At 42.4% G+C, this 11,391-nt stretch overlaps 1 pseudogene; it reads left to right on the forward strand.

The window, feature by feature from the left end:
• Positions 1–463: 463 nt before the first annotated feature.
• On the forward strand, positions 464–2,314 carry LOC147028421 (uncharacterized; annotated as a pseudogene).
• The last annotated feature ends 9,077 nt before the right edge of the window (positions 2,315–11,391 follow it).

The raw sequence follows: 11,391 nt of genomic DNA on the forward strand, positions 1-11,391 counted from the left end.
TTGCCACTCTGCAAGGGTAACGCCTTTTGCGTCTACCTTTTTGGCATTTGCAGGAAGTGTGGACTAATTTGGGTTTCAGGGATTTGTCATTCTGTTTGCAATTAGATTGCCATTTTCTGCTTTCCTTCCAAATTTGATCGGATCTCGTAGGGCTGGTGGAGACTGGGATGCTCATTTGCAAATGGCTAGCTGATGTACGGATGAAATGAAACCAAAATGAAACATCTAGTCACACAGAAGACGATCAATCTCTTCAGATATAATCGTGTAGACGTCACAAACATTTCAACAGGCCAATTGGCTTCATCCAACGAGTTAGTGGAAGCAAAAGAGAGGGGACTGAAAGCTCTGACCACAGCACAATATGAAATCAGCCACAAAGTGGAACCTATATGCCTGAAAACATTCATTTAAAAAAAAGGGGGGGGGGAACACCCGCACAGAAGACTACAAGAAAGTTCTGTGATAAGAAGTCTATGCATTGCACAAAAGCTACATTACTCTGGGAAAATGAAAGCTTTTTCACATGAATGGGCAAACTACCCGAGTTCACTGTTTAAACGAGATGAAGGGCACCCACCTGGATATGGGATGAGGAAAGGCAACATGGCAGATTATGCTTTGGCTTTGAAGAGTACAATGGCTTCTCACCGGGAAGAGCTGGATCAACTTCCTCCTTCCAAAGAAAAGACAGCCACGGAAGTTGATTTGATGGCATTTATTCAACGTTTTCATGGTATTTGATGCATCGATTCTGCTCAACCACAGCAAAAGTACCTTCACAAGATTCTGAGGATGAAACCAGCAGGTTGTGATGTAATTCACGTCATTGGTGAGAGATATGACATCAATCCATCAAGTAGCCTGAAATATGAGGAAAGATACCGCAGCCGAAAATATTCACAGAATCTTGAAACATTTCGTCCCCACTCTGCTCTTTCTGTGCCACAGTAGAAAAACTTAATTTGTAAAATGGAGAACAAGGAGAGGCTCCTGAATTTCCGTCAAGAGTCTTGGTCCAAGGACACCCAAAATATCCCAGATCAGTGTCAAGTCATCATTGGAGGATTTTCACCTGGACCAGCCATCAAGTTAATAAGAAATACAGCCTCTGAATCGTTTGATTTAAATTGTCAACCCCATGCAGAGGCCCACACATGGATGTTTGCCCATATTAATTCCTACTGCGTACAAGAAGATAAATGCAACAGAATGGTCATTGTAGCCAATGATACAGATAGCGTAATCATGGCCATCTACCATGTATCCCCCATGCATGAATTAAATGAACTATGGATATATAAAACTATCTCATCATGCTCCACTCCAAATCAGAGAACCAAAGTACTCCTGCCATGCCACAGAATAGCCAATTATCTTTCCTCTGCCTATCCAACAGTAGACATAACAGCAATACTCTTGGCTGCATACATAACAATAGGATGTGACACTGTCAGCTACCCTTATTTCGTTGGGGGAAAAAACACGCACTGAAGATTGCTTTGGACTGTGCGCCCGTTCTTGGGCCCGTAGCAGAATATGCCAACATTGGGGAAAACTTAGATGTCACAGCAGATGTTGTCGTTTTGGCCAAGACATTATTTTTTGCACTGCATGGCAAAAAATAATTTTCTGGGAATTCAAATGAACTCCGTTGCCACCTCTTCATGACAAGGAAAGTGGATATTCATTCTCTGCCAGCAACAGACGATGCATTCCGTCGTCACCTGCTGCGATCTGTACACCAGCTCGGCATTAGCAAACGAGCATCCCAGTGTCAACCAGCCCTACCATATCCAATCAAATTTGTAAGGAGAGAAGAAAATGGCCACCTAATTGCAAACAGGCCTGGTGTTGGCTTAATGGTTAGGGTGGTGGGCTTGGGATTCTGGGATCCCGAGTTCAAATCCCACTCGACTGTTGAATTAATAGAAGGTGGGGTTGATTCAGCCTGTCATCCTTCTGAGGTCGACAAAATGGGTGCCAGCTTGCTGGTATCCTGTGTCGGAGTGGCGACCTGTCCGGGATTGTGCCCAATAGCCAAGGAGACTACTTAGGTAGCACCAACGCTGTGCATAGACTATGGTCCCAATGGATGGTAATTGCAAACAGAATGACAAAGCCCCAAAAATCCAAAATTAGTCAACACTTCCTGCAAATGCCAAAAAGGTCGATCCAAAGGCGTTGCCCTTGCGGAGTGGCAACAGTTAAATGTACCATTGACTGCTTGTGTTGTGATCCACAAAAGTGTGATCTTCATCAGAAGTCGAATACTGAATTCAATGAAACTAGAAATGGCTTTTGGTATGATTAAAAATAGTTAAGTGAGATAGTCTAGACTTCTTTGCTATCTAGTGCCTTGAATTACAAATCCAGGTCATGCACGCGTGAATTGCCGCCTTCTGAAGACTGTGTAAAAATGCCTCTTTGGGGTTAACTGGACGACTACATTACTTTAGATTAATATCTTGCAATGGAAAACTTTGTTCTTGAGTTTGATTTCTTTTGCAAAATTTAAGTTAACTTATTGAAGAGGTACCTAGATATTCACTGACCTTGAAGATCAATGACCTTTTTAGCTCTGGTGACATCATTGATGATGTAATCAAAATAATTGTATTTCCAAATTATAGCACAGAGTTAATATCCGATTTGAATTTGTTATTGAATACATTATGAAGCTGAATGAAGTTAGAATCTATGCTGTTACACCATAAAATGAGAAGAAATTAAGGTTATCTGATTTTGGTCATTTTTCCAAGTTTTCTCTTTCGGTTGAAAGGGGTTTACAAAACAACGATGTACCTTTGTAAACTTTCTTGATCTTAAAAACTTTGTGTATATGCCTTCTTAAATAAATAGTATTTTTGATATTCCAAGTTTATTGGTATGTCTGAAATGGGGCAATCTATTTGATGAGATACATTGATTTTCACTTCCCTACCAAATCGGTGACCTTTTGACCTCTAGTGACGTCATCAATAAAGTAATCAAAGTGAATTTACCACCAAATTGTAGCTTGGGCCACGACCTTTCTATTGATGCCTAACATGTATGTTTTCTTGAAAGTTGACCGCATGTAAATCCCAAATGTATTTCCCCTACCCCTAAGTTTTTTAACCAAAATTGTTGCATGCAAAAGTTCAAAGTTTGGGCCATAATTTGAGTTCATAAGAGTTTTTTTTCCAAGCACACAACATTTTTTCGAGCACTACAGTTCGAGCAGAGAGTGGTAGGCTCTTGACAGAGGAGTCTGAAGTGAAGGCCCGCTGGGCCGGTTACTTTGAGCGGTTGTACCAGGCTGATCCCCCAACTGTCGACTTGGACGTCAAGGGTGTTACAATCCCTGTTGCTGACCCTCGAATCAACTGTGGTCCACCTACGCTTGTGGAAACACGGGCTGCGGTGAACCAGTTGAAACGGGGCAAAGCTCCAGGGATCTGTGGCATCCATGCCGAACTTCTCAAGGCTGGTGGAAATGCTGCACTCGTGTCGTTGCATGCAGTTTTGTGCTCTGCCTGGAACACAGGCATCATCCCAACTGACTGGAAGAGGGGCCTTGTTGTCCCTCTCTGGAAAGGGAAGGGTGATCGCCAAGACTGCAACAACTACCGAGGGGTGACGCTGCTCTCAGTGCCGGGCAAGGTCTTTGCTCGGATAATTCTCGATAGGGTTCGCCACCATCTGCTTGAGCACCAGCGTCCAGAGCAGTCAGGCTTTACACCAAAGAGGTCAACGATTGACCGTATCCTTGCACTTCGTGTCCTCGCCGAACGCAGACGAGAGTTTCGGCAGGGGCTGCTTGCAGCCTATGTTGATCTCTGTAAAGCGTTCCATTCAGTGAATCGGGATGTCCTCTGGAGGATTCTTGGTCTTCGTGGGGTGCCACCAAAACTGATCGATCTGATGTCTGAACTCTACTCTGGTACTGAGAGTGCTGTGAAGTGTGGTGGTACCATCTCTGACTTATTTCCAGTTGTTACTGGAGTTCGTCAGGGATGTGTACTTGCCCCCACACTTTTCAGCACTTGCATGGACTGGATTCTAGGGAGGATGTCGGAGAGATCAAGTTGCGGTGCGTCATTTGGGAATGTCAAGATCTCGGACCTTGACTTTGCAGATGATGCAGTCATCTTTGCGGAGACTTTAGACACATCCTCTTGGGGGCCCTCGAGGTGCTGAATGAGGAGTTGGAGCCGTTGGGATTACGGGTTTCTTGGGTCAAAACTAAGATCCAGGCTTTCGGTGACATCTTGGATGCTGCTGTCCTGTCTGTGTCTGTTTGTGGTGAGGATGTTGAGGTCGTGGAGAGATTCACTTACCTTGGCAGTGATATTCATGTCTCTGCTGGCTGCGAGTCAGAGGTCAATAGACGTCTGGGTCGGGCCTGGGGAGTCATGGATTCACTGGATCATGGGGTGTGGCGCTGCCGGTACCTGTGCGGGAGGATGAAAGTCCGAGTCTTCAGGTCCTTGGTACTTCCAGTCTTGCTCTATGGGTGCGAGACTTGGACTCTGACCAAGGATCTGAGACGGAGACTGAATTCCTTTGGTACCAGGTCTCTTCGGAGAATCCTTGGCTATCGCTGGTCGGATTTTGTGTCCAACGAGCGGTTGCTGAGAGAGACTCGGATGAGATTTGTTACCTGCATAGTCCGTGAGCATCAGTTGCGGCTGTATGGACATGTGGCTCGTTTTCCTGACTCTGATCCTGCTCACCAGATTCTCTCAGCGAGGGAGTCTCATGAGTGGAGGAGGCCAGTGGGTCGACCACGTGCCTCATGGTTGCAACAGGTTGACCATCATCTCAAGGAGATGGGGATGGGCCTGGCATCTGCCTGGGGGATGGCCAGACGGAGGCCCCTGGAGTACCGGCGGAAAGTGGACGCAGCGACGTGCTGTTCTGGCACATGCTCCCATACCTGACCTGACCTGACACAACATATAATCTATGAGGAGTGGATATATCTACCAAAAAACACATTCAAACAAAGTAGAGCATCCATCCCCACCTCCATCTCATATTTTGCACGATAGCTTACTCTGGCTCCCCTACTGCATACCAAGAAGTGAAGAACCAGCTCACAGCCAATCGAAAGGTGAAGAGATACCGCACGACCGGTCCACATATAATATGTCGAGACATCCAATCCTGAGTGTTTCGATCACCTGTAAATTTACTCCTGATAGGTGGCTATACTCCATCATAGGATCCTTCAGAAGCAGCTCTCCACCAGGACAGAAATGTGCAACTCGGCTAGGATACCAACACACAGTGGCCTTCTCCTTTCGAAAAGTATTGAAGGATACAAGTTTGTAGCTTATTATGAAATACAACATTCTTCTGAAGTGAAGACCATTGACTCTACAAATTAGTCCCTTCCTTTGCCAGCGCTATCATCACTTCTCGTGTGCTTCCCGAAACCTCGAAACGTCATCAGTTCTGGCTCTTGACTTTATATTTTACTTCTAACACGTTGGCATTTGGAAAGCTCCAATAATTTCACCTACAATGCATGTAGTCCAGGCAATCTGAGTGATATAGGGGGTCAACCTAGAACAAATTGCAACAGTTTCGCAATAAAGTTTTTTTGGTACATATACATGTTATAAAAGACATACTAAAAGTTTAGGTGAATAAATTTGGTGGAACAATATGTGGCAGCCATTTTAAAAATGGCTGCCGTCGAAAATTTAAATATTTTTTATATTCTTATATTTGCTATTTTAGGTCATTAAATGGCCATATATGATTAAATTTGTACTGCAGCCTATGAATTTGGGTTATTATCTTATAGTTAGCATAATAAAATTTCATATTTGATCTTCCCTTCAGCCTGGTGTTGGCGCAGTGGTTAGGGCAGTGGCTTGGGACCCAAAAGGTCCTGAGTTCAAGCCCCATTGGGACACTGAATTAATATATGTATATATATGTATGTATGTATAATATATATATATATATATATATATATATGTATATATATATGTATATAGTGTATATAGTGTATATGTGTATATAAACCAAGTCGAAAACACCAGGGGGTTGACTCCGCCTGTCATCCTTCCGAGGTCGGCGAAATGAGTACCAGTTGTACTGGGCCCGGTGTATGCCCCGGTTAGAATAGGTGTACCATATCCCTGTGTGTTGTAAGAGGCGACCAGGGTTGCGTCAGGAAGGGCATCCGGCGTAAAAACCTATGCCAAATCATTATGCGGACAACAAAACGAATTTCCATACCGGATCAGTCGAGGCCTGGGTTACCAACGACCGCCACCGGTACCGGTGGTCAGCAGGGTAACAGTGAAAATTGTGCTACTGCTGGGCGAAGGAGGAGAAGGAGACGGGGAAGGCGAGTCCGGAGGCAGTGGGAGAGGGGGAAGGGTAGAAGTGTGGAGGTGAGAGTTGGAACTCTGAATGTTGGGATGTTGAAGATGGAGCCGCCAGGCAGGAGGAGAAGAGGAAGGCCAAAGAAGAGGTTCATGGATAGGGTGAGGGCGGACATGCGGGTGGTTGGAGTGTCAATGGAAGATGTGGAGGATAGAGCGAAATGGAGACGGTTGATCCGCTGTGGCGACCCCTAACGGGAGCAAGCCGAAAGAGGAAGAAGAAGAAGATTTGATCTTCCCTTCATTAGCATAAATCCAACATGGCCGCCAATGTTTTTCCAATTTTCATGATTTTGCTCATAATTTTGCAACCAAATCATATATAATCTTGCTTTTTATCTAAACATATTATTATTTTTTTATAATATATAATTATACATATTATATATTATTTTATCTAAGCTTTTTATTTAAACAGCTATCGCATCATCTGCAAGAATGGACACGGTACTAATTGGCGATGACACAGATCTGTTGGTACTTTTGTGTCATCATGCAATCAACACGTCATACAATATCTTCTTTAGGCCAGAGCAGAAGACACACTCACAAAAAGTTCAACGATGCTGGAATATCAGAGAAACAAGATCGTTGCTAGGTGATGTTGTATGTGACTATCTACCTTTTGTACATGCCATCGCTGGTTGCGACACAACGTCTCGAGTGTTCGGCGTTGGAAAAAAGGTGCCATTACTAGAAATCAAGAAAGGCTCATACTTTGCAAAACAAGCATCTGTCTTCATGAAAAAAAAATGCCAAAAAAGAAGAAATTGTAGTAGCAGGAGAACACGCAATGGTCTCGCTGTACAAAGGACACCAAGGAGAACCTCTCAATGATCTGAGACTCCGCAAATTCTATGACAAAACCATTTCTCGAAAAGAGATGGTACAGCCTCAATCCATGCCACCTACATCAGGGTCCATCAAATATCACAGTCTGCGGGTTTATCACCAAGTACAAGAATGGACCGATGATACAAGTCATTTACCTGCTGAACAGTGGGGCTGGAAAGTCAACAATGGGCAAATGATGCCTATCCTCACCGACATGATGCCTGCTCCCCAAGATTTCCTCGAAATAATGAGGTGCAACTGCAAGTCAGGCTGCAACACAATGCAATATACATGCCGCAAAAATGGACTGGACTGTTCTATGGCATGTGGCGAATGTAGAGGTGTATGCGCCAATATTATGCACTCAGCCACGGACACTGACTCTGAGGAGGAAGAATAGATTATTGCGAGACTGTCAAAGGTAAACCATCTTCCTGTGCCTACACCACATGTTCGGTTGCACTACCACCCTTTTCCCAGAACATCAATATGAACATCTATATCAGAAAAAGGTGTTTATGTGTAGTAAACATTACCACAGCGTGTGGCATTATTTGTTTTGACTTTACTTATCATAGTATAGCAGTTTTTAGTCATAAACCTGATCAAACGCACTCATACTTAAGTGGATAGCAATCAGTGTTCCATTAAATATATTTACCTATACTTCTTAAAGTATGTTTTCACAACATGTATATGAACAAAAAAGTCTCATTTGGAAGCTTTTTGCATTTGTTTTTCTAGGTTGAACTTGACACTGCAGTGTCTTCTTCTTCTTCTTTTGGCTGGTCCCGTTCGGGGTCGCCACAGCGGATCATCCGTCTGATCCGCATAGTGATTTGGCACATGTTTTACGCCGGATGCCCTTCCTGACGCAACCCTGGTCACCACACTGCAGTGTATAGTTTAAAATATATAACAGGTGTGATGATAAAATGTTTGATATAACATGTACAGTATATATATATATATATATATATATATATATATATATAATCTGGCTTTAGATATATTTTATGAAGTAAACATTGGTCTCATGAGATTCCTTAGGTCTGAAAACATACAGGACACCTCATTTATGTTGTTGCGACAAATATTTACAAAGTTATGACAATAATTGATCTGCGTGGCGGCCATTTTGGATTTTCACACTTAAGGGTTTCTTGGAAAAAATCACGCTTGGTACTATATCAATAATCACTAAGCAATTCCTCAAGCTCATTTGTGGCAAATTTGATGTTTTACCACAATTTTTCACATATCTTCAAAGCGGTCGTCCAAAAAGCTGGATTTCGCTCACGAGTACTGCCGTACTTCGGCCACCCTTGAATGGGCCAACTGTCCTGTAAGGAACTTCTGAAATGGGTTAATTTTGATCTAGATATATTCACCTTCCATGAAACCCTAGAAGTAGAGATAAAAGCAACATTATAAATGATTTGGTTGCAAAATTATGAGCAAAATCATGAAAAATGGCAAAAATTGGCTGCCATATTGGATTTATGCTGATGAAGGGAATATCAAATATGAAATTTTATTATTCTAACTATAAGATAATAACCCAAGTTCGTAGGCTGCAGTGCAAAATTAATCATATATGGCATTTTAATGACCGACAAAAGCAAATATAAGAATATAAAAAAATATTGAAATTTTCGACGGCGGCAATTTTTAAAATGGCTGCCAAATATTGTTCCACGAAATATATTCACCTATACTTTTAGTATGTCTTTCATAATATGTATAGGTACCAAAAAAACTTTATTGCGAAACTGTTGCAATTTGTTCTAGGTTTAGTCACATATTGCCTAGACTAATGGGAACATCGTCGAAAATTAGATATCTTCAATATTTTCTTGGATTCATCGAACGTCCAATTCATTAACCATATTGTATGAAATGTCCACCTGGAAGGAAACACACATTCTTGATTCGCTTTCCTCCATGTGCCAATGGCTGCCACTTGCTTAATGTAATGAAACCAAATATAGCAACCTTTTAAATAAATGTATCTGGCAGGGCTTTGACAGACAGAACAAATGATTTGTTTAAGTTGAAGTGACAGTGTTGAAAATATTGCCACCTTCTCATTATGATGCACCTTGATGGGTGCCATTTCAACAGATTGATGATGAAGCTTCGAGCACAACCTGTGGTTTTAAAAGCACAGAGTGAAGGATCGATGTTGAACACATAAGTTTTGTTGTCATACTAAAACAAGAAAATACACGGCACCAAGTATTAGGAAATTCTTATTTTCAAGGTGGGAATCAGGTAGCACATGCAAATATGATGTCAATGAGGGAGAGATGATTGATTTTATGGCAGACCAATAGAAAAATCTCAAATTGAATACTTAAGGCAGGTTGGTTGACTCTTCAATATGTTCTGTTGTCTCTCGTCTTGCTGAACTGGCTTCGTTTCACGTCCCGACCTCTCGTGTACGTGTCCATTCTTCCCTGGTCTGCACAAGTCGCAGTGGTCGACTTGAATCCCTCATCAGGTTACCCTAAATGCATTCACAATTCGAAGCTGCTCTTGTCTCCATTCCTTCATCACGACATTCTCTCGTTGGTGGAACTGACCCCCTGTGTCTGCTGTCTCGGGGCGCTCCTTGTAGTCCTTCAAGACCGCTGCAAATCGTCACCTCGTGATTTCTCCCCTACCAATGGCTCCTCTTTTCAACTCCAACTGATCCTCTCGACTCTCCCATATACTCACACCGGCTGTCTTCTACTCGTGCAACCCTCACCCCTCCCCACCATGTCTTGCCCCTTTCCTTTCTATCATTCATCCACTCAAGTATGATATCTTTGTTTCCCTGTTCCCCTTTCATCATCCGTCACTCTGAACTTGCTACCCTCTGTCATTTAGCTCCTCCATATGCCGAAATATGCGTATTCTAAAAAGAAACCTCATTTTACCAATAAATGGCAGTGTGTGTCCTTCATAACTCCAAAACCATAAAACCTAGCAGCCTGAAACTTTGCATACGTACTAAGAAAATTCCAAGGAAGTGCATGAGTGAAAATTGGGTATTTGGGTGAATTAAAACACCCATTTTGAAGATAATTAACGGCTTTATTTTATTATATCCTTTATCAGGCGCATCCTCGTCCACCTCGCTCTTTGAAGTCTGAAGGCATCTCCTGGGTAACCTCGCTGGGGTCAGAAGCCGCCATGTTTTTTGGTCTGCTCAACCAAGCCTTGACTTGGAACAGACCGCAACGATTTATTCACGATAATATTTTTTTCTTCACTTTCCTCACTCATTATCGAATGCCTGTTCATCATTGCTACAAATCGCTGGGAACATCGCTTTGGTACATGCGAAAGTTTTCAATTTTAGGAGCTTGGAGCAATTTCATCCATGATATGATGTGATTTTCCATGATCTTGTCTCATGGACGAATGAAAGTATATCATCGAAATATTATTTCAACTTTGAGGATCGGATATTGTCCAGACTAAACAAGTGTTGAAGTCTGGAGTGAAATCTGATAATTTAAATAAATAATGAGTCTTATAACAAACCCTATGTCCCGATTTAAATCAAGCAATCAAGGCTGTGTTCCCTCCTCCATACATACACAAGAAAAGGTGAAATTTACAAAGCATTAAACTTATCTTTTTCTACAATTTGGAGAATTATATTGAGTGAAAAAAAGATTTAGGAATGTGCCAAAATTAACCAGGTTCATTGAGCTACATGATTTGATGCATTCACTGCGAGACCACTGTCTCCCAGAGGAACAGCTTATCCATAGCGTCTGCCAGATCTGTGTCTATATCTTAGGAGGTTTTGCGAGGTGCCCCACAGGGAATCAAAGCAAATCTGGTGAAAAACGGACGTTTTCAAATAAAGTTAAAACGTTTGCGTGGATCGTGGACCGATGTTCCATGTGACATCCACAGACGAGCAGGCATCGTGGCGGATTATCTGGAATGTTTATTTCACGGGCGATTAAACTTTGGGATGTCTCCAGGGTTGTTCTACATTAAACAGCAACTCTTTTGTGGAGAAAGTCATTATTTGAACGAATTCATTTAATTTCTTTAACTGCTGCAGGCATGGTGAAGACCGGCTTTAAAGTTAAAGGGATCCTATATGGTATGCAGCCACAGTCTGGCCAGCCATTCCTTGTCAACCATTTAATTGAAGTGCTTGCTT

Source organism: Eptatretus burgeri, chromosome 4 (assembly GCF_056783735.1).
Source record: "Eptatretus burgeri isolate ZD-2024b chromosome 4, Ebu_testis_v1, whole genome shotgun sequence".
Classification (NCBI taxonomy): domain Eukaryota; kingdom Metazoa; phylum Chordata; class Myxini; order Myxiniformes; family Myxinidae; genus Eptatretus; species Eptatretus burgeri.